Source organism: Tenrec ecaudatus, chromosome 11 (genome assembly GCF_050624435.1).
Source record: "Tenrec ecaudatus isolate mTenEca1 chromosome 11, mTenEca1.hap1, whole genome shotgun sequence".
NCBI classification, from domain to species: Eukaryota; Metazoa; Chordata; class Mammalia; order Afrosoricida; family Tenrecidae; genus Tenrec; species Tenrec ecaudatus.
The window spans coordinates 128,145,909-128,169,851 of NC_134540.1; positions in this window are offsets into that span (position 1 = coordinate 128,145,909).

Consider the following 23,943-nt stretch of genomic DNA (forward strand, 5'->3'; position numbering starts at 1 on the left):
GTTTATCACCGGCCCAAGTACCACCCTTGGAGCAGCTTTGGGGTAGATAATAAATCACGAGGAGTCCTGCACAAGGAGATGGAGCCCTCGTGTCTGAGTGGTTACAAACCACAGCCGCTCCAGGCGCTTTTAATTCCAGTAAAGAGTTAACAACCTCAGAAAACCAGATGGGCAGTTCTTTCCACCTGCAGCCACCATCACTGCACGTGTTTCTTAAGATGGAGGAGGACATAGTGGATTGGGGTGTGACATATGGGCTAATGTTGGACTTGTAGACTTTGGCTGCACTGGTTTGGGATTTTTTCTCCATGTGCTGTTACCCTTTATCTAAAGCTCTCTTTTATACATTTCAGTTTCTGTGGATTTATTTCTCTAATGTACTCAGACTAAAACAACTAATATAAGAAAGGCAGGACACAAGTAAGCACCCGTTTCCATTTGGGAAAGGCACTAAACAGTGAAAAGCTATTTTCCTCCATGCCATCTCTGGGTGGCACAAACAATTAAGTGCTCAATTCATAACTAAAATGATCATCTGAGCCCATATGATGGTACCTCAGAAGACAGACATGGTGGTCTGATTTTGAACCCTCACACAGCCTTGCAGCCACTATCTCAAACGGTTCAGTTTGGCTCTGCACACCTGGTTGTTCCTTCACTTGGAATCTACCCCACAGTAACTGTTTGGATGAAAGGTATTCAGTCCTGTGTTATGACCAGTCCCATCCTGACGATTCTGTCATGAGGCAGTCCTGACAGAAGCCAAACACCACATGATTCTAGCTTTCCCTTTCTTATTTTCATCCACAGGTAGTTAAAAGACTTCATTAAGAAGGCTTTGAATTCAAAAGTAACACTCTTGATAGAATTTTCTTTCATCCTTTAAGTCGGCTCTGCAAATATATAATCAGTGATTTAGCTGTAAGTTCAAAGACCCGCTAATTTATATAAAATTAAATACATTTTGGTTCTTAAAATTTATTCCATAAAGTACATATTTCCCTATCATTTCCCTACTTATACAAAAGAGGTAAAAAAGAAAAACAAACACAAAATATAAAATCCCCAACAAAACAATAACTGAGCATCTTTTTAAAAATTGTAAAAAACTAACAAGGGAAACCAATGTTGTGTGTGTTTGTTAATATTTAAAAATGTGAAAAATCTCTGGATGGGGGAATCCCACCCCCTGGCTTTACATATCTCACCGTCATCAGTTGTGGGCCTTGAATACATTGGATATAAACTCACAGTTACAATGGCATCAGACTTCTGTGGTATAGCATGAGAGCATGCTACTTATGGTAAACTTTCTAAAAAAAGAAAGAGAAGCAGATGGTCATAATGCAGCTCATCATAACGATAATACAAAACAACTCAGAGATTGTGTTTTCTGGATCGTTGAACTGATATGAGCCAATTGGGTGGTGGGCTGATGAACTGAATGTGAAATTGACCTGTTTTTTAAAAAGCTTGAATGACTTGGAAGGTTAAATGGAATGGGGAAAATTGTGCTTTCAATCCTTGGAATAGTGATTTGGGGACCTTTCAGGAACCTGTTTCATGACGCTAATTTACTTCCAACACTGTGCATCGTAACACACATTCAATGAAGCAAGTGCTTGGCTGCCAACCTTGAACCGGCTCTTTTACTGCCTACTCAGCCTATCCAGACATTTCCTTGCAAACTGGCATTATTTTTCTTAGCCAAAAAAGTTTCTAATGGCTTATTTTTTCATTTTCCATAAATTACATTATTTAAAAACAAATTTGTTTTTGATCTCCACAAATGAAAAGCTGGTTATAAAATATAAACACCTGGGTTATTGGGTAAAAGGGACTGCAGGACACAGGGTACTGGGAACTTCAGAAGCCTAGGGATTTGGGTGGAGACACTGATTGAGGCACGCTGGGACTCGGCTTGAGGTGGAATAACCCTCATGCAGACCAACGAAGTGTGATACCTAGGCAGTGAGCCCTCCTACTCAGTCACAATCACCGACTCCTCAGAACTGTTTTGGAGTCAGGGGATACTGCATATAAAGTCCCCAGAAAGGATCAGTGACCAGGCTGTCGTCTGAAGGCATCAATATATTAAAAAATACTTGTTTCTGTTTGCATTCTTGTATCTCTATCATTCTTCTCATGCAGCCAAAACTCAGTCCCAGGCAGATGGAAACTACAGTAACCAGACTGTTCTGTCTGACTTCTACGTTAGGACACATTTACCATCTGAGTAACCCTTTTATTCTGTGTCTCTCTCCTTCCCATAGACAAAACTGCAGACAGCACAAGACCTTAAACCTGCAGACAAAGAACTTGTCAAAAGTTTAGAAAGAGCAGTCAATACCCTGGAAACCTAGCCTGCAGAAGAGAAGACACAGAATCAAAAGCTACAACTGAAAAATGAAAAAAAATCTCCAGGTGTGTGTCATTCAGACAAGCGAATCCAATGAAAACATTTGAGCTTCTACAGTGTAACATTGCTTTTAATTCCGTAACATTGTAATTCAAACAGTTTCCCATATCTCACCTCCAAATGTAACTCCAGCAAATTCACGTATATTAAGGAAGAGGCAATTATTCTGGTGTTTCGCCTGAAACGATTATGGAGCCTCAAACAGTTTTACTATTCTCAGCGCATGCCTTAGATTTTCAACTACTTGAATGTGAAGGAAATCATAAAATGCCGCGTTAAACATGCTGCCTTCTGAATTGCCTCACCCAGATTTACGTTTTTCATTTTTAGAGTGCCTCATCAAGGGTTAATTTGGGGGGGGTCAAGGGGAATTATCATTACCTATAATCATTTGTTTTGGGGAAATTTTACATCCTGCAGGTTCCCGTATACAATAATTACATTAAACAATGGAGCTTTCTGTATCTTCCTGTTTATCAAAACAGGTTATGCTCACTGATATTGTTAGCTTATCATGCCAAATGTTCAAAATGCACAGGTGGTGTTAATAGAAGCGCGGAATGATTCAGGCATTGGTCACTTTAGCTTTGCAAGTTCTCCAGCATCTTGATTTTGAAATTCAGTATAGTGAGATGATGCCTTAGCCAGTAAAACGCTACTGCTTCCAAGCCTCACGTACACTCAGAAATATCTGAGCAGAAGCCACATTATCTACGTGAAACAGCTTTCCGTGCTCCACAGCTATATGCAGATGCCCACCAAATATGAGATTATTTTGGTTTCTCTGACTTGGCTTTTACTAGCAGTCAGCTTCATTCCATCTCTTTTGTAGATGGTTGAAGACTGTGTGGATTCTGGGAGGCCAATGGGATAATGGTCGGCTTATGTGATTAAAAAGAACTTTTAGGGAAGTTTTCTTGATGTGCATTTAATATTTAATTACAACTCTCTTTTATACACGTGTGTCTTTGGGTTTCAACATCTAAAGTGCACAGATTAACATATTCCCATAGCGGAGTGAACCTCCCTTCCGTCATGTCTATAGGTATTTCTCCTTCCTATGTGCATCTGGACAGTATTTCATCTGGGGAACGTCTGTTAAACCAGGACAATGGTGCTTCCCCAGCTTTCTGTGATGAGGAACCAGACCATTGGTTACCTTTGTAAAAGTCTCCTGACATGTCCTAGTGATGTCAGTTTTTGGGATCATAGAGGCTTCCTCTTCCTCGGTTGGTCTTGTTGATAGATGCTATCCAGTTGGTCTGCTTCAAAGCAACCCCAATTTACAGGACAAGGAAAGTCTTGCCAGTCCTGGGCCACCCTTATATCTTTCTGATGTTTGAACCCATCTTTGCAGCCCCCATGGGCATGCATCGTGCAAACGCCTGGCCATTTGTCACTGTCCCTCCCCTTTAATCTGACCAGAAGGGTTCGTCATCTGGCCCTCTCTCTGACAAGATTCTGCTTTGCTTTACTAGTCCACCACTACCTGACAGTGTTTCCATGATTAGCATAAGATTTTCATTGGTGTATTACGTCATTCTCAGTGTGTCCTTAGTCTAGAAACCCTGCTGCGTGCTTTGCCCTTTACTTGACATTGCTGGCATTGGAAATAGCTTGGACCTGCACTCTGACCTTCCTTTCTGTACCTAGCTACAAATGGACATATTTTAAACAGGTCACCGTTTATCACGGGCCCAATTACCACACTTGGAACAGCACTGGGGTCGATAATAAATCACGTGTAGTCCTGCACAAGGAGATGGAGTCCTCGTTTCTGAGTGGTTACAAACACCATCCGCTCCAGGCCCACAAAAGGCGCTTTTAATTCCAGTAAAGAGATAACAAACTCAGAAAACCAGATGGGCAGTTCTTTCCACCTGCAGCCACTATCACTGCATGTGTTTGTTAAGATGGAGAGGACATTGTGGATTGGGGTGGGACATATGGGCTAATGTTGGACTAGTAGACTTTTGCTGCTCTGGTTTGGGATTTTTTTCTCCATGTGCATTTTCTCTTTATCTAAAATTCTCTTTTATACATTTCATTTCTGTGGATTTATTTCTCTAATGTACTCAGACTTACACAACTAATATAAGAAAAGGCAGGACACAAGTCAGCACCCGTTTCCATTTGGGAAAAACACTAAACAGTGAAAAGCTATTTTCCTCCATGCCATGTCTGGTTGGCACAAACTGTTAAGTGCTCAATTCGTAACTAAAACGATCATCTGAGCCCATATGTTGTTACCTCAGAAGACAGACCTGGTGGTCTGTTTTTGAACCCACACACAGCCTTCCAACCCCTATCTCACACGATACCGTTTGGCTCTGCACACCTGGTAGTTCCATGAATTGGAATCTACCCCACAGTAACTGTTTGGAGGAAAGGTACTCAGTCCTGTGTTATGACATGCCCTATGCTGACGATTCTGTCATGAGGCAGTCCTGACGGAAGTCAAATACCTCATGATTCTTGCTTTTCTTTTCTTTTTTTTTTCCACAGGTAGTTAAAAGACTTTATTAAGAAGGCTTTGAAGTCAAAAGTAACACTCTTGATAGAATTTTCTTTCATCCTTTAAGTCGGCTTTGCAAATATATAATCAGTGATTCAGCTGTGAGATCAAAGAGCTCTTAATTTATTTAAATTAAAATACATTTTGGTTCTTAAAATTTATTCCATAAAGTACATATTTCCCAATAAATTCCCTACTTATACAAAAGAGGTAAAAAATAAAAACAAACAAAAAAATGAAATCCCCAACAAAACAGTAACTGAGCAGCTTTTTAAAAATTGTAAAAACTAACAAGAGAAACCAATGTTTTGTGTCTGTGTTAATATTAAAAAAAAAAGAAAAATCTTAGGATGGGGGAATCCTACCCCCTGGCTTTACATATTTCACCGTCATCAGTCTGTGTGCCTTGAATACAGTGGATATAAACTTACAACTACAATGGCATCAGAGGTGTGTGGTATAGCACGAGTGCATGCTAATTATGGTAAACTTTCTAAAAAAAGAAAGAGAGGAAGATGGTCATAATGCAGCTCATCATAATTCTAATACGGCACAACTCAGAGATTGTTTTTTCTGGGTTTTGAACTGATATAAGTCAATTGAGTTGTGGGCTGATGAACTGAGTGTGAAATTGACCTGTTTTTTTAAAAGCTTGAATGATCTGGAAGGCTAAATGGAATGGAGTAAAGTATGGTTTCAATCCTTGGAATAGTGATTTGCGGACCTTTCAGGAACCTATTTCATGACAACAATTTACTTCCAACACTGAGGATAGTGACACACATTCAATGAAGCAAGTGCTTGGCTGCCAACTTTGAGCCGGCTCTATTACTGCCTACTCAGACTATCCAGACATTTCCTTGCAAACTGGCATTATTTTTGTTAGCAAATAATTTTCTAAGGGATTATTTTTTCATTTTCCATAAACTACATTATTTAATAACAAACTTTTTTTTATCTCCACAAATGAAAAGGTGGTTATAAAGTATAAACACCAGGGTTATTGAGTAAAACGGACTGCAGGACACAGGGTACTGGGAACTTCAGAAGCCTAGGGATTTGAGTGGAAACACTGATTGAGGCACACTGAGACACCGGTTGAGGTGGAATAGCCCTCATGCAGACCTACAAAGTGTGATATCTAGGCAGTGAGCCCTCCTACTCAGTCACAATCACCGACTCCTCAGAATTGTTTTGTAGTCAGGGGAGACTGCATATAAAGTCCCCAGAAAGGATCAGTGTCCTGGCTGGAGTCTGAAGGCATAAAAGTATTAAAGATACTTGCTTCTGTTTGCATCACTTTTATCCCTATCATTCTTCTCATGCAGCCAAAACTCAGTCCCAGACAGATGGCAACTACAGTAACCAGACTGTTTTGTCTGACTTCTACGTTCGGACACATAGACCATATGAATAAACACTTTGATTCTGTGTCCCTATCCCTCTCATAGTCAAAGCTTCAGCCAGCACCAGACCTTAAACCTGCAGACTAAGAGATTGTCAAAAGTCTAGAAAGAGCAGTCAATAACATGGAAACCTAGCCTGCATAAGAGAAGACACAGCATCAAAAGCTACCACTGAAAAAAAAAAAAAAGCTCCAGCTGGGTGTCATTCAGACAACCAATTCCAATGAAAACACTTGAGCTTCTCACAGTGTAAAATTGCTTTTACTTCCATGCTATGGTAATTCAAACAGTTTCCCAAATCTCACCTCCAAATGTAACCCCAGCAGAATCAAGTATATTAAGGAAGAGGCAATTATTCTGGTGTTTCCCCTGCACCGAGTATGGAGCCTCAAACAGTTTTACTATTCTCAGCTCATGCCTTAGATTTTCAACTACTTGAATGTGAAGGAAATCATAAAATGCCGTGTTTCACAGGCTTCCTTTTGTGTTTCCTCACTCAGATTTATGTTTTTCATTTCTAGAATGCCTCAATATGTTTTTTTGGGGGGGTCAAAGAGCATTATCATTTCCCATCCTCAGTTGTTGATGGGAAATTTTACATCCTGCAGGTTCCCGTATAAAATAATTGCATTAAACAATGGAGCTTTTTGTATCTTCCTGATTTTCACTACAGGTTATGCTCACTGATATTGTAATTTATCATGCCAAATGTCCAAGATGCACAGGTGGTGTTAATTGAAGGGCGGAATGATTCAGGCATTGGTCACTTTAACTTTGCAAGTTCTCCAGCATCTTGATTTTGAAATTCAGTATAGTGAGATAATGCTTAAGCCAGTTAAACGATACTGCTTCCAAGACTCACGTACACTCAGAAATATCTGAGCAGAAGCCACATTATCTATGTGAAACAGCTTTGGTTGCTCCACAGCTATATGCAGATGCCCACCAAATATGAGATTATTTTGCTTTCTCTGACTTGGCTTTTACTAGCAGTCAGACTCATTCCATCTCTTTTGTAGATGGTTGAAGACTGTGTGCATTCTGGGGGGACAATGGAATAATGGTGGGCTTATGAGATTAAAAACATCTTGTAGGGAAGTTTTCTTGATGTGCATTTAATATTTAATACAAGTCTCTTTTATACACGTGTGTCTGTGGATTTCAACATCTAAAGTGCACAGATTAACACATTCTCATAGCGGAGTGAACCTCCCTTCTGTTATGTCTCTTGGTATTTCTCCTTACTATGGGCAGCTGGACAGTAATTCATCTCGGGAATTTCTGGTAAACCAGGACAATGTCGCTTCCCCAGCTTTCTGTGATGATAGGCCAGGCCATTGGTTACCTATAAAATTCTCCAAGTATGTCCTAATTATGTCTGTTTCTGGGATCATAGAGGCTTACTCTTCCTCGGTTGGTCTTGTTGATAGATGCTATCCAGTCGGTCTGCTTCAAAGCAACACCAATGTACAGGACAACGAATGGCTTGCCAGTCCTGGGCCACCCTTATATCTTTCTGATGTTTGAACACATCTTTACAGCCCCCATGGCCATGCATCGTGCAAACGGCCTGGCCATTTGTCACTGGCCCACCCCTTTAATCTGACAAGAAGGGTTCATCTTCTGGCCCCCTCTCTGACAAGATTCTGCCTTGCTTTACTAGTCCTCCACTACCTGACAGTTTCCATGATTAGCATAAGATTTTCATTGGTGTATTTCGTCATCCTCAGTGTGTCGTTAGTCTAGAAACCCTGCTGCGTGCTTTGCCCTTTACATGCCATTGCTGGCATTGGAAATAGCTGGGACCTGCACTCTGACCTTCCTTTCTGTACCTAGCTACAAATGGACATATTTTAAACAGGTCACAGTTTATCACCGGCCCATGTACCACCCTTGGAACAGCATTGGTGTAGAAAATAAATCACAAGTACTCCTGCACAAGGAGATGGAGCCCTCGTTTCTGAGTGGTTACAAACACCAGCCGCTCCAGGCACACAAAAGGCGCTTTTAATTCCAGTAAAGAGTTAACAACCTCAGAAAACCAGATGGGCAGTTCTTTCCACCTGCAGCCGTTCAAACATCAGAAAGATATAAGGGTGGCCCAGGACTAGCCAGCCATTCCTTTTCCTGTACATTGGGGTGGCTTTGAAGCAGACCAACTGGATAGCATCTATCAACAAGACCAACCGAGAAAGAGGAAGCCTCTATGATCCCAGAAACTAACATCACTAGGAGTGTCAGGAGACTTTTATAAAGGTAACCAATGGCCTGGCCCCTCATCACAGAAAGCTGGTGAAGCACAATTGTCCAGGTTTAACAGACGTTCCCCAGATGAATTACTGTCCAGATGCCCATTGGAAGTAGAAATACCTATAGACATGACGGAAGGGAGGTTCACTCCGCTATGGGAATGTGTTAATCTGTGCACTTTAGATGTTGAAACCCACAGACACACGTGTATAATAGAGAGTTGTAATTAAATATTAAATGCACATCGATAATACTTCCCTAAAAGATCTTTTTAATCTCATAAGCCCACCATTATCCCATAGGCACCCCAGAATCCACACAGTCTTCAACCATCTACAAAAGAGATGGAATGAGGCTGACTGCTAGTAAAAGCCAAGTCAGAGAAAGCAAAATAATCTCATATTTGGTGGGCATCTGCATATAGCTGTGGAGCACCCAAAACTTTTTCACGTAGATAATGTGGCTTCTGCTCAGATATTTCTGAGTGTACGTGAGGCTTGTAAGCAGTAGTGTTTAACTGGCTAAGGCATCATCTCATTATAGTGAATTTCAAAATCAAGATATTTGAGAACTTGCAAAGCTAAATTGACCAATGCCTGAATCATTCCGCACTTCAATTAACACCACCTGTGCATCTTGGACATTTGGCATGATAAGCTAACAATATCAGTGAGCATAACCTGTTGTGAAAAACAGGAAGATACAAAAAGCTCCATTGTTTAATGTAATTATTGTATACGGGAACCTGCAGGATGTAAAATTTCCCATCAACAACTGATGATGGGAAATGATAATGCTCTTTGACCCCCAAAAAAATCCATATTGAGGCACTCTAGATTTATGAAAAACATAGATCTGTGTGAGGCAACTCAGAAGGCAGCCTGTTTAACACGACATTTTATGATTTCCTTCACATTCAAGTATTTGAAAATCTAAGGCATGAGCTGAGAATAGTAAAACTGTTTGAGGCTCCATAATCGGTGCAGGGGAAACACCAGAATAATTGCTTCTTCCTTAATATACTTGAATCTGCTGGAGTTACATTTGGAGGTGAGATATGGGAAACTTTTTGAATTACAATAGCATGGAAATAAAACCAATTTTACACTGTGGGAAGCTCAAGTGTTTTCATAGGAAACGTTTGTCTGAATGACACCCACCTGGAGCTTTTTTTTTTTTTCCAGTGGTAGCTTTTGATTCTGCGTCTTCTCTTCTGCTGCCTAAGTTTCCAGGTTATTGACTGCTCTTTCTAGACTTTTGACAAACTCTTAGTCTGTAGGTTTAAGGTCTGGTGCTGGCTGAAGCTTTGACAATGAGAGGGATAGATACACAGAATCAAATTGTTTTTTCAGATGATCTATGTGTCCTAGCGTAGAAGTCAGACGGATCAGTCTGGTTACTGTAGTTGCCATCTGTCTGGGACTGAGTTTTGGCTATAGGAGAAGAATGATAGGGATAAAAGTGATGCAAACAGAAGCAAGTATCTTTAATATTTTGATGCCTTCAGACTACAGCCTGGACACTGATCCTTTCTGGGGACTTTATACAGTCAACTCTGACTCCAAAACAGTTCTGAGGAGTCTGTGATTGTGACTGAGTAGGAAGGCTCACTGCCTAGATATCACACTTCGTAGGTCTGCATGAGGGCTATTCCACCTGAAGCGGTGTCTCAGTGTGCCTCAATCAGTGTTTCCACCCAAATCCCTAGACTTCTGAAGTTCCCAGTACCCTGTGTCCTGCAGTCCCTTTTACTCAATAACCCTGGTGTTTATACTTTATAACCACCTTTTCATTTGTGGACATCAAAAACAAATTTGTTATTAAATAATATGGTGTATGGAAAATGAAAAAATAAGACATTACAAACTTATTTGGCTACCAAAAATAATGCCAGTTTGCAAGGAAATGTCTGGATAGGCTGAGTAGGCAGTAATAGAGCCGGCTCAAAGTTATCAGCCAAGCACTTACTTCATTGAATGTGTGTTACTCTCCACAGTGTTGGAAATAAAGTGGATTCATGAAACAGGTTCCTGAAAGGTCCCCAAATCACTATTCCAAGGATTGAAACCATACATTTCCCCATTCCATTTAGCCTTCTAGATCATTCAAGCTTTGAAAAAACAGGTCAATTTCATATTCAGTTCATCAGCTCACAACTCAATTGGCTCATTTCTGTTCAAAGACTCAGAAAACACAACCTCTGAGTGGTGCTGTATTATAGTTATGATGAGCTGCATTATGACCATCTGCCTCTCTTTCTTTTTTTTTAGAAAGATTACCATAAGTAGCATGCACTCATGCTATACCACACACCTCTGATGCCATTGTACCTGTAAGTTTATATCCAATGTATTCAAGGCCCGCAGACTGATGACGGTGAGATATGTAAAGCCAGGGGGTAGGATTCCCGCATCCTAAGATTTTTCACTTTTTTAAAATATTAACACAGACACAAAATATTGGTTTCTCTTGTTAGTTTTTTACAATTTTTGAAAGCTGCTCAGATACTGTTTTGTTGGGGATTTCATATTTTGTGTTTGTTTTTATTTTTTACCTCTTTTGTATAAGTAGGGGAATTATAGGGAAATATGTACTTTATGGAATAAATTTTAAGAACCAAATGTATTTTAATTTAAATAAATTAATAGATCTTTGATCTTACAGCTGAATCACTGATTATATATTTGCAGAGCCGACTTATTAGACTCTTTTTCAGAGCACCTGGGCAGGAGTTGCCTGCATGTTTCTAAGGTCATCTTATTTTTCTCATTCAATGAATGTGGAGAGCAGGGGTCTTCAAATCGGTTTAAAGAGAGAAAGGGGACAAAAAAGAGAACAACGAAAAAGAGGGTGTAAAGGACTGGAGGGGAGGGGCTCTGAGGAGAAGAGGGTGTTGCTCAGGCTTCTAAGGCTGTCAATCAGCCTGGTAGCCAGCTGTGAGCTTACCTGGTACACCTCCAAGATCCCAGAATTCTTAGTTGACAGTGGAATTTGCATAGCAAACTGACTCATTGAGCCGAACCAGAGGCCTCTGTCTGCAATAGAGACCAAGCCTGTGCGGCAGCTCCTGCTCCCATCTGCAAGCAGTGGGGTCCAGATGCGGGTCCTGCGGTCTGCTTCCTGTTGTAAAAGGCAGGGTTGGGACAAGTAGCCTTCTACTGAGTCTCTCGCCCATCTACCCAGTCGACCCCCTTACCTGAGGGAGCAGGCTCCAGGCTTGCTGTGGCCAGCTAATAGCAAGTAGTAGGCATAGCGCTAATGAAGAGAGGGGACAGCTGGGCAGAGGGCCTAAACCTGCTGAGCGCCACGGCCTCTGATACACTGGCGAGCTGTTGGCTCCAAGCTCCTTGTCCCTGACTCTTACCTGCCTCCCTCTCTCGAGTTCACTCTTGAATTTCAGTCTCCATCCAATCTCACACGGTTCAGTTTTGCTCTGCACACCTGGTAGTTCCATGACTTGGAATCTACCCCACAGTAACTGTTTGGATGAAAGGTACTCAGTCCTGTGTTATGACAGGCCCTATCCTGACGATTCTGTCATGAGGCAGTCCTGACCGCAGTCAAATTCCTCATGATTCTTGCTTTGCTTTTCTTATTTTTTTTCAGAGGTAGTTAAAAGACTTTATTTAGAAGGCTTTGAAGTCAAAAGTAACACTCTTGATAGAATTTTCTTTCATCCTTTAAGTCGGCTCTGCAAATATATAATCAGTGATTCAGCTGTAAAATCAAAGATCTGTTAATTTATTTAAATTAAAATACATTTGGTGCTTAAAATTTATTCCATAAAGTACATATTTCCCTATAAATCCCCTAATTATACAAAAGAGGTAAAAAATAAAAACAAACACAAAATATGAAATCCAAAACAAAACAGAAACTGAGCAGCTTATTAAAAATTGTAAAAAACTAACGAGAGAAACCAATGCTTTGTGTCAGTGTGAATATTAAAAAAAAGTGAAAAATCTTAGAATGGGGGAATCCTACCCCCTGGCTTTCCATATCTCACAGTCATCAGTCTGCGGGGCTTGAATACATTGGATATAAACTTAAAGCTACAATGGCATCAGAGGTGTGTGGTATAGCATGAGTGCATGCTACTCATGGTAAACTTTCTAAAAAAAAGAAAGAGAGGCAGATGGTCATAATGCAGCTCATCATAACTATAATACAGCACACCTCAGAGATTGTGTTTTCTGGGTCTTTGAACTGATATGAGCCAATTGAGTTGTGGGCTAATGAACTGAATGTGAAATTGACCTGTTTTTTAAAAGCTTGAATGATCTGGAAGGCTAAATGGAATGGGGGAAAGTATGCTTTCAATCCTTGGAATAGTGATTTGGTGACCTATCAGGAACCTGTTTCATGACAACAATTTATTTTCAAGACTGTGGATAGTAACACACATTCAATGAAGCAAGTGCTTGGCTGCCAACTTTGAGCCGGCTCTATTACTGCCTACTCAGCCTATCCAGACATTTCCTTGCAAACTGGCATTATTTTTGTTAGCCAAATAAGTTTCTCATGGCTTATTTTTTCATTTTCCATAAACCACATTATTTAATAACAAATTTGTTTTTGAGCTCCACAAATGAAAAGGTGGTTATAAAGTATAAACACCATGGTTATTGAGTAAAATGGACTGCAGGACACAGGGTACTGGGAACTTCAGAAGCCTAGGGATTTGAGTGGAAACAATGATTGAGGCACACTGAGACACCGCGTGATGTGGAATAGCCCTCATGCAGACCTAGGAAGTGTGATACTAGGCAGTGAGCCCTCCTACTCAGTCACAATCACCGACTCCTCAGAACTGTTTTGGAGTCAGGGGAGACTGCATATAAAGTCCCCAGAAAGGATCAGTGACCAGGCTGGAGTCTGAAGGCATCAAAATATTAAAGATACTTGCTTCTGTTTGCATCACTTTTATCCCTATCATTCTTCTCATGCTGCCAAAACTCAGTCCCAGGCAGATGGCCACTACAGTAACCACACTTTTCTGTCTGACTTCTACGTTCGGACACATAGACTATCTGAATAAACAATTTGATTCTGTGTCCCTATCCCTCTCATAGTCAAAGCTTCAGCCAGCACCAGACCTTAAACCTGCATACTAAAAGTTTGTCAAAAGATTAGAAAGAGCAGTCAATAACCTGGAAACCTAGCCTGCAGAAGAGAAGACACAGAATCAAAAGCTACAACTGAAAAAAAAAAAAAACTCCAGGTGGGTGTCATTCAGACAACCGATTCCAATGAAACACTTGAGCTTCTCAGAGTGTAAAATTGCTGTTACTTCCATGCTATTGTATTCAATCAGTTTCACATATCTCACCTCCAAATGTAACTCCAGCAGATTCAAGTATATTAAGGAAGAGGCAATTATTCTGCTGTTTCCCCTGCAACGAGTATGGAGCCTCAAACAGTTTTACTATTCTCAGCTCATGCCTTAGATTTTCAACTACTTGAATATGAATGAAATCATAAAATGTCGTGTTAAACAGGCTGCCTTTTGAGTTGCCTCACACAGATCTATGTTTTTCATAAATCTAGAGTGCCTCAATATGGATTTTTTTGGGGGTCAAAGAGCATTATCATTTCCCATCATCAGTTGTTGATGGGAAATTTTACATCCTGCAGGTTCCCATATACAATAATTACATTAAACAATGGAGCTCTTTGTATCTTCCTGTTTTTCACAACAGGTTATGCTCAATGATATTGTAAGTTTATCATGCCAAATGTCCAAGATGCACAGGTGGTGTTAATTGAAGGGCGGAATGATTCAGGCATTGGTCACTTTAGCTTTGCAAGTTCTCCAGCATCTTGATTTTGAAATTCAGTATAGTGAGATGATGCCTTAGCCAGTTAAACGCTACTGCTTCCAAGCCTCACGTACACTCAGAAATATCTGAGCAGGAGCCACATTATCTAGTGAAACAGCTTTGGGTGCTCCACAGTTATATGCAGATGCCCACCAAATATGAGATTATTTTGCTTTCTCTGACTTTTACTAGCAGTCAGCCTCATTCCATCTCTTTTGTAGATGGTTGAAGACTGTGTGGATTCGGGGGCCTAAAGGATTATTGTGGGCTTATGAGATTAAAAATATCTTCTAGGGAAGTTTTCTTGATGTGCATTTAATATTTAATTACAACTCTCTTTTATACACGTGTGTCTGTAGGTTTCAACATCTAAAGTGCACAGATTAACACATTCCCATAGCGGAGTGAACCTCCCTTCCAACATGTCTATAGGTATTTTCTCCTTCCTATGGGCATCTGGACAGTAATTCATCTTGGGAACATCTGTTAAACCAGGACAATGGTGCTTCACCAGCTTTCTGTGATGAGGGGCCAGGCCATTGGTTACCTTTATAAAAGTCTCCTGACACGTCCTAGTGAGGTCAGTTTCTGGGATCAGAGAGGCCTCCTCTTCCTCGGTTGGTCTTGTTGGTAGATGCTATCTAGTTGGTCTGCTTCAAAGCAACCCCAATGTACAGGACAAGGAATGGCTTGCCAGTCCTGGGCCACCCTTATATCTTTCTGATGTTTGAACCCATCTTTGCAGCCTCCATGGCCATGCATCGTGCAAACGGCCTGGCTCTTTGTCACTGGCCCTCCCCTTTAATCTGACCAGAATGGTTCGTCATCTGGACTTCTCTCTGACAAAGTTCTGCCTTGGTTTACTAGTCCTCCACTACCTGACAGTGTTTCCAGGATTAGCATAAGATTTTCATTTGTGTTTCGTCATCCTCAGTGTTTCGTTAGTCTAGAAACCCTGCTGCGTGCTTTGCCCTTTACATGCCATTGCTGACATTGGAAATAGCTGGGACCTGCACTCTGACTTTCCTTTCTGTACCTAGCTACAAATGGACATATTTTAAACAGTTCACAGTTTATCACCGGCCCATGTACCACCCTTGGAGCAGCATTGGGGTAGAAAATAAATCACGAGTAGTCCTGCTCAAGGAGATGGAGCCCTCGTTTCTGAGTGGTTACAAACACCAGCAGCTCCAGGCGCACAAAAGGTGCTTTTAATTCCAGTAAAGAGTTAACAACCTCAGAAAACCAGATGGGCAGTTCTTTCCACCTACAGGCGTTCAAACATCAGAAAGATATAAGGGTGGCCCAGGACTAGCCAGCCATTCCTTGTCCTGTACATTGGGGTTGCTTTGAAGCAGACCAACTGGATAGTATCTACCAACAAGACCAACCGAGGAAGAGGAAGCCTCTATGATCCCAGAAACTGACATCACTAGGACGTGTCAGGAGACTTTTATAAAGGTAACCAATGGCCTGGTCCATCATCACAGAAAGCTGGTGAAGCACCATTGTCCTGGCTTAACAGACGTTCCCCAGATGAATACTGTCCAGATGCCCATAGGTAGGAGAAGTACCTATAGACATGACGGAATGGAAGTTCACTCCGCTATGGGAATGTATTAATCTGTGCACTTTAGATGTTGAAACCTACTGACACAAGTGTATAAAAGAGAGTTGTAATTAAATATTAAATGCACATCAAGAAAACTTCCCTACAAGATCTTTTTAATCTCATAAGCCCACCATTAACCCATAGTCCCCCCAGAATGCACACAGTCTTCAACCATCTACAAAAGAGATGGAATGAGGCAGACTGCTAGTAAAAGCAAGTCAGAGAAAGCAAAATAATCTCATATTTGGTGGGCATCTGCATATAACTGTGGAGCACCCAAAGCTGTTTCACGTAGATAATGTGGCTTCTGCTCAGATATTTCTGAGTGTACGTGAGGTTTCGAAGCAGTAGCGTTTAAGTGGCTAAGGCATCATCTCACTATACTGAATTTCAAAATCAAGATGCTGGAGAACTTGCAAAGTTAAGTGACCAATGCCTGAATCATTCACATTCAGTTCATCAGCCCACAACTCAATTGGCTCATATCAGTTCAAAGACTCAGAAAACACAATCTCTGAGTTGTGCTGTATTATAGTTATGATGAGCTGCATTATGACCATCTGCCTCTCTTTCGTTTTTTTAGAAAGTTTACCATGAGTAGCATGCACTCATGCTATACCACACACCTCTGATTCCAATGTAGCTGTAAGTTTATATCCAATGTATTCAAGACCCACAGACTGATGACGGTGAGATATGTAAAGCCAGGGGGTAGGATTCCCCCATCCTAAGATTTTTCACTTTTTTTTTTTTTGAAATCTTTTTTTTTTTTTTTTGGGTCCTAGTTCACTTTATTTTTTTTTGTATTTATAAGTATGCATTTATTTATATAAAGTACATTTTCTGCAACAATAATTTTCTTTGTTTTCTTTGTTTTCACTTTTTTAAAATATTAACACAGACACAAAACATTGGTTTCTCTTGTTAGTTTTTTACAATTTTTAAAAAGCTGCTCAGTTACTGTTTTGTTGGGGATTTCATATATTGTGTTTGTTTTTATTTTTTATATCTTTTGTACAAGTAGGAAATTTATAGGGAAATATGTACTTTATGGAATAAATTTTAAGAACCAAATGTATTTTAATTTAAATAAATTAACAGATCTTTGATCTTAAAGCTGTATCACTGATTATATATTTGCAGAGCCGACGTATTAGATTCTCCTTCAGAGCAACTGGGCAGGTGTGTGCTTGCGTGTTTTTAAAGTCATCTTATTTTTCTCATTCAAGGAATGTGGAGAGCCGGGGTCTTCAAATCGGTTTAAAGAGAGGAAGGGGATAAAAAAGAGAACAAAGAAAAAGTGGGTGAAAAAGGATTGGAGGGGAGGGGCTCTGGGGAGAAAAGGGTGTTGCTCAGGCTTCTAAGGCTGTCAATCAGCCTGGTATCTAGCTGTGAGCTTACCTGGTGCAACTCCAAGATCCCAGAATCCCGAGTTGACAGTGGAATTTGCATAGCAAACTGGCTCATTGAGCCGAGCCAGAAGCCTCTGTCTGCAGCAGAGACCAAGCCCTGTGAAGCAGCTCCTGCTCCCAACTGCAAGCAGTGGGGTCCAGATGTGGGTCCTGCGGTCTGCTTCCTGTTGTAAAAGGCAGGGTTTGGACAAGTAGCCTTCTACTGAGTCTCTCGCCCATCTACCCAGTCGACCCCCTTATCTGGGGGAGCAGGCTCCAGGCTTGCTGTGGCCAGCTAATAGCAAGTAGTAGGCATAGCGCTAATGAAGAGAGGGGACAGCTGGGCAGAGGGGCTAAACCTGCTGAGCGCCACGGCCCCTGAGACACTGGCGAGCTGTGGCTCCCAGGTCCTTGTCCCTGACTCTTACCTGCCTCCCTCTCTCGAGTTCACTCTTGAATTTCAGTCTCCATCCAATCTCACCAAGCCTTGCTGCCTGACTGGAGAGGTAGCCTGGAGCCTGTTAGAATGGCACTGCTCAGGCTCTTTGGGCTAAAGAGTCTGATGTGTGCGAGCAGCTCCATGAAATTCCCTCCCTCAGGCAGTTTTCTGCTCCTCCATCCCACTTATTCTCCCTGCAGACCTGGCCCTGGGCCCTGACCTTCCACTTGCTTCCTCATCCAACATGTGGAGGGCTAGCTCTTGCCAAGTAGACACATGGGTGCAGACATGAGAGATCCCACTCTCTCTTGGAAACCTGGTCTGTAAACAAGGGCACAGCTGAGGCCTGTTCTTACCCAAATCATGTGCATCCTTCTCTCTGCCCTCTGTCCTAGCGTAGGGACAAGAGCTCTGGGAAGACCCGCCACCCCATCGCTATGGGGCATGTCCTGACGGTGCTGGTGCACAGAGCACTGGGCATGCAGGGCTCCCTACAGGCCCTTGCACCGTGTGGGGTTACAGAATGGGAGAAAGGCAGAAGAGTGCTGTCAGGAGCCAGCTGCACTCTGGCAACGTGGGGTCCTCTGGGCTGGGCCACTGAGGTGGGGTGCTAAGTCTGTGCTCCCCTCTCCCTCTCCCTCTCCCCAGGTGTATGGTTGTGCTCTTCAACCCCTGGAAACACAAGCAGCACCACATCCTCAACAGCTCCAGGTAAATGGGCTCTGGGGCTTTGGGAAGTGCCACCTTTCCCCAGGGACGGCCAGAGGGGTGCCACCTGCTTCTCTGTGGCATTGGGCCCTGTTGGGCCCCAGCCCTGCGAGGGAAGCAGCACAGGGACGGCGGGTTTGCTCCCCTTGTTTTGAGAGGGGACTGTGAGAGGCCAGACCTGGGCCAGGCTGCCAGTGCCCGTCTTGAGCCTGCCCCCATTCCTTTCAGGAAAACCATCACTGCCCTTGCCTTCTCTCTAGATGGCAAGTACCTGGTCACTGGTGAGGCGAGTGAGGAAGGAAGCTCAGGCACTGCAGAGGGGGTGGCCTGGCCTTAGCAGAGAGTGACAGCCTGCGGCCCACATAGGACTGGTGCCAATTTTGATTTTCTGTACTGGTGTCCACTTTGGGTGTTTGGTCTGCCCTAGAGCAGTTTTCTTAGGCTGTAGCCTGCTTCAGAAGTGCCATGGTCACCCCTTAGTACAGACTGCTGGCTCTGGGCTTCAGCAGGTCTGGGGTGGCTCTCTTCAGTTTGCTATGCTAACAAGTAGTTCCTGGTGAGTCTGAAGCTGCCAATTTGGGAACCACATTTTGGAAAACACCTCCTTAAAACATTCCTTATCCCTGGAGTCCCCCTGCTGGTCACAGTGTGGAATGGGACTGCCCTCCCACAGACTTGCCCTGTGAGGCTGTGAGAGCAAATCGCAGGAGTAGTGGTTCTTGCCCATCCAAATCACGCCAGGAGCCCGTCCCTGAGAGTCCCTGTTCCCCAACACTGATCACATTCCCTCCAGGTTGTCCTTGATTCATGTGCAGGCGCATTAGGTTAGGTGTCCTTCATTTATGTGCAGGCTCTTGTTCATTGGCTGGGAGGGCCAGGCCTCCGTGGATGGGGAGGGAGCTGGCTGCCTCTGGCCTTTACTTCGGGGTCTTCGGTCCCTGCAGAGTGGACACATGCCTGCTGTGCGGGTATGGGACGTGTCGGAGCGCAGCCAGGTGGCGGAGCTTCAGGAGCATAAGTATGGCGTGGCATGTGTGGCCTTCTCACCCAGCGCCAAGTACATTGTCTTAGTGGGCTACCAGCATGACATGATCGTCAATGTCTGGGCCTGGAAGGTGAGTGGTCTGCTGGCCTCAGGACAGGCGGGGCCGGGAGGGGAGCCAAGAAACTGTTGACCGGTGGCATTCACTTCCGCCTGTTGGCCTCAGTCCCTTTCTAGAGTACTCTGAGCAGAAAGGAGCAACTGGGTATCTAGGATGCTGAAGAAGGGGCAGAAGGAGAGGTCAAGATCACAGCTTGTCTAACCTCCTTCAGTGTGTAAGTTTCTTTTCCCTCAGTTCCTAGAAGCAGAGCCTTGATTTCCCTTGACTTTCTCTCCAGAAAAACATTGTAGTGGCTTCCAACAATGTGTCCAGACGGGTGACAGCAGTATCCTTCTCTGAGGACTGCAGCTACTTTGTCATTGCAGGCAACCGGCACATCAAATTCTGGTACCTCAATGACAGAAAGACCTCAAAGGTGAGGCAGCAAGTAGCCACTAGGGTGGGGTCTACCCATATCTGTTCCACCTGCGCCCCCTTCTGCATTCTCAAAACCCCTTGGAAGTCTCAGCTGGGCCAGGTGCTATGTCAATCTGCAAGGGAAGCCTTCTCCCTCTCTCCCCAGGGCCTGCTTTCCAGGGGGTAGCCTGCAGGGTGGGTGGGTAGCACCTGCGGTGGGTCTCCACAGGTGAATGCCACTGTGCCCCTGCTGGGCCGCTCCGGACTGCTGGGGAACCTGAGGAACAACCTGTTCACTGATGTAGCCTGTGGCCGTGGGAAGAAGACTGACAGCACCTTCTGTATCACATCCTCAGGGCAGCTGTGCGAGTTCAGTGACCGGAGACTGTTGGACAAGTGGGTGGAGCTGAGGGTAAGTGAATGCTTTGTCGGCACACTCCCGTCTGTCACCTCCGGGCTCTGGGGCACCTGAGTCTGCATGCACGCTGGGGGAGGCCCCAGGCGGAGGAAGGTGTTTGGGAACCTCTCTGCTCGCTCGCGCTCTCTGTCTCTGCCTCTTCCTCTGCTTTCCTCTTCTGCTCAGCACACAGACAGCATCACAGTAAATGTGCTAGCCCTGTCCGCTGCCTCTGCTGCCTTTCTCTTGGCCGGCCTTTTCTGGGTGTGTCTTTGACCAAACTTCAGGTGCCTTATAAGGCTTGCTGACTCCTTCCCCATAATTGCATGGGGCTGTGGGCCCTCTGGCCAGCTGCTGTTAGAGGGAGGGGCATTGAGGGGCTCCGGCCTGGGAAGCTGGCCTGTCTTGCGCTTGTCCTTGCCTCTTGGCTCATGGCTGTTGAGGTGTCAAGTGAAGAAGTGGGCAGACGCCCTTGATGACTGGCGCTTCTGTGCTCACAGACCACAGTGGCCCACTGCATCTCGGTGAGCCAGGACTACATCTTCTGCGGTTGTGCTGACTGCACCGTGTGCCTTTTCAACCCCTCCAACCTGCACTTCCTCAGCACGCTGCCCCGGCCCCATGCCCTGGGGACAGACATTGCCAGCATCACAGAGGCCAGGTGAGCGGTGTGGGTGGGCTTCTGAGTCCTGTCAGAGCCCCACTCTGTCCCAGGCCGTCCCTGGCAGGCTGCAAGGAGAGGAGGGCACACATAGACCTCTGGGAAGACCCTTGCAGTCAAGTACAGGTGGGTCTTTTAGCATTTTTGCTCACTGTGGGCAACCGTGGTAATCTGAGTCTGCAGTGTGGTAATGCATTGTCCTGTAAAGACCACAGCTAGGACAGACGGGCAGTTCCTTAGGGTTTCTGAGAGAGACTGGAAACCTGACGGAGCAGGCCTTTCTCCCTCAGGGTGGTCCTGGGTAACAGCTGCGGTAGGAGGGTCTTATTGTAGCCTCGGGCCTTGGGTTGGGTGATTGCAGGAAGTGAAGTTTTGCTCTGGTTTCAGTGCTGTCAGGAAGCGGGGCAGTTCTGCAGTTGGGTATATTAATTTCTCTTTCAGGGCAGGAGGGGGCTAAATCTGCAATTGGTAGGAAATGATATATGTCCATGATTGTGGTTTGCACAGTGCCCTTCCTTGTCCTCTGACGTGAGTCTAGAAGGGCCTGACATCTGCTTGGCTGCATCACGGCCACACACTGTCCCCGCCTAACGTCGGGGGCTATGAAATAGTTTGTGTTCTTTTGGAGAGCCCCATGGCAAGGAATGCCAGGCCAGCCGCTGCGTTCCTTCTCCAGTGACTGCTGGCCAACCTGCTGCTCCTCCCTTTAGTGCGCCATTTCATTAGCGCTCACTCACCAGTTTGCCCTGTCAGCCTTGGACACCCCGTCCCCCTCTTTTCTCAGTCGCCTTTTCGCTGGAGTGACCAATGCGAAGTATCGGGACACCATCGCCTTGACCTTTGATCCTGCAAATCAGTGGCTGTCTTGTGTGTACAATGACCATAGTACTTATGTCTGGGATGTGAAGGACTCAAAGAAAGTGGGTAAGGTGTATTCAGCTCTGTATCATTCCTCCTGCGTCTGGAGTATAGAGGTACGTGGGCCAGGTCTGCTGAGACTGACCGTGTTTCCTGGGCTACCATTAGGAACTGGGGTTCCTCAAGTGTGGAATTTGTTTCCTCCAGCACCCTTGCTCCCCCAGCAGTGCCCCTGGGTCCCTTCGTATCTGTTAATTGGCTCTGAGGATAGGAGGGGATTTTAGTGCTGACTCATCTCAGACGTTTTTCAGTATGCCCCTGTGCAGTCTTAGCTTGGCCTCTTTGGACATGTTCCTGAACTTGACCAAACCTTAGTTTCTGCAATTGTGAAATGACATACCTGATGCATTTGATTTTTACGAAAAGGAGACAATGTAAGTGGAGATTTAGAATGCCTAGTACTTACTAGGTGCTTGGTTAATGTATATTACTTTACTTGTTAAAGAGAAGAGCTAATCATTATGACTTGCTTGCTATGGGATAAGCCTGGGGCTAAGTCTTGACCAGCCTTTTCTCAACTCTCATTCCGTCCCATGTCTGTGGACCGCTTAGGTCTGACCCGGGTCCCTCTGGTCCTTGTGCTCCTCCAGGTCTACCCTGAGGTGAAGGACAGTCAACAGGCCTGCCTGCCCCTGAGCTCCTTTATCACCTGCTCTTCTGACAGCAATATCCGCCTGTGGAATACAGAGAGCTCTGGGGTGCATGGCTCCACCCTGCACCGAAACATCCTCAGCCACATGAGCCTGGTGCCCCCACACCACAGTCTCAGGATCTGGGTCTCCAGACCAGACTGTTCCAGATGTTGTTTGGCCAAACTCTGACAAGGATGTCCTCTTGGCCCGCATTTCTCTCCCTGACAGGTGTCCTGTGTCAGGCCTTCCTCACCCACCTCTTCTCCTGACCTGTTTCACTAGTACCTCATTAAGATCATCTATATGCATGGGAACATACTGGCCCTTCTAGACACCGATCTGCCTGGGGGAGACAAAGCCGATGAGTCCCTGATGGACCCCCATATGGGCATCCGCTCTATGTGAATCAGCCCCAATGGGCAGCATCTAGCATCAGGGCACGCTCGGGTAAGGCCATTTCTTGTGTGCAACCCGTTGCCTCCAGGGGGCAGGATGGGGAACTTTAGGCCCCCAAGGACAGAGGTTCAGGAGGGTTTAGCTGAAAAGGGGTGGGGACAAAATTTATTATCTTCAAGGGAAAGATACTAACTTGACAATGAAGAAACGGCAAAACCCACCCTTAGCCAAGTCATTAAGGTTAACATCCCGTGGCAGCAGCATGAATCTGGTGAGAGGGTACACTGAGAGACTTCAAAATGTTCCCAGAAAATGTTATGACTCTTAAGAACTCCCAATAAAATGTTGAACAGCAACAACAAACGTTGATGGAAAGTTTCTTTTAGTTCTGTTTTTTCTATGCAGCCTCCTCCTAGCATTGTGTCTGGTATTCTTGACCCAAATGTATAAGGAACTTAGGATAGTCATGAGGAAACATCAGGCAACCTTCATTTGAGGTACACCTGCCATAGTAACTTATCACACTCTCCCAGGTGTCAGGTAGGAAAGACAAGCAAAGACTGAAAGCCGATCTAGACTGGGACAGATGACACCCATGTGCCGTGGGGGCTCCTAGGATCCTGGAGCAGAAGAAGGACATTCATGGGATAAACAAACAAACTCATTGGCATTGGGTTGATTCCAACTCAGAGCAACCCCCGCTGGTGACATTTAAATAAAGTCTAATAATGTTGTACCAGTGTGACCTCCGTGGTCCTTATCACTGTGTACTGTAGTGCATAAAACATTAATACGAAGGGAGACCAGGTGAGAGAGTTGAATGTGACATATCTTGACTCATTTTTCTAAGTCTAAAGGTTCAACCCAAAAGGTAAAGTAAA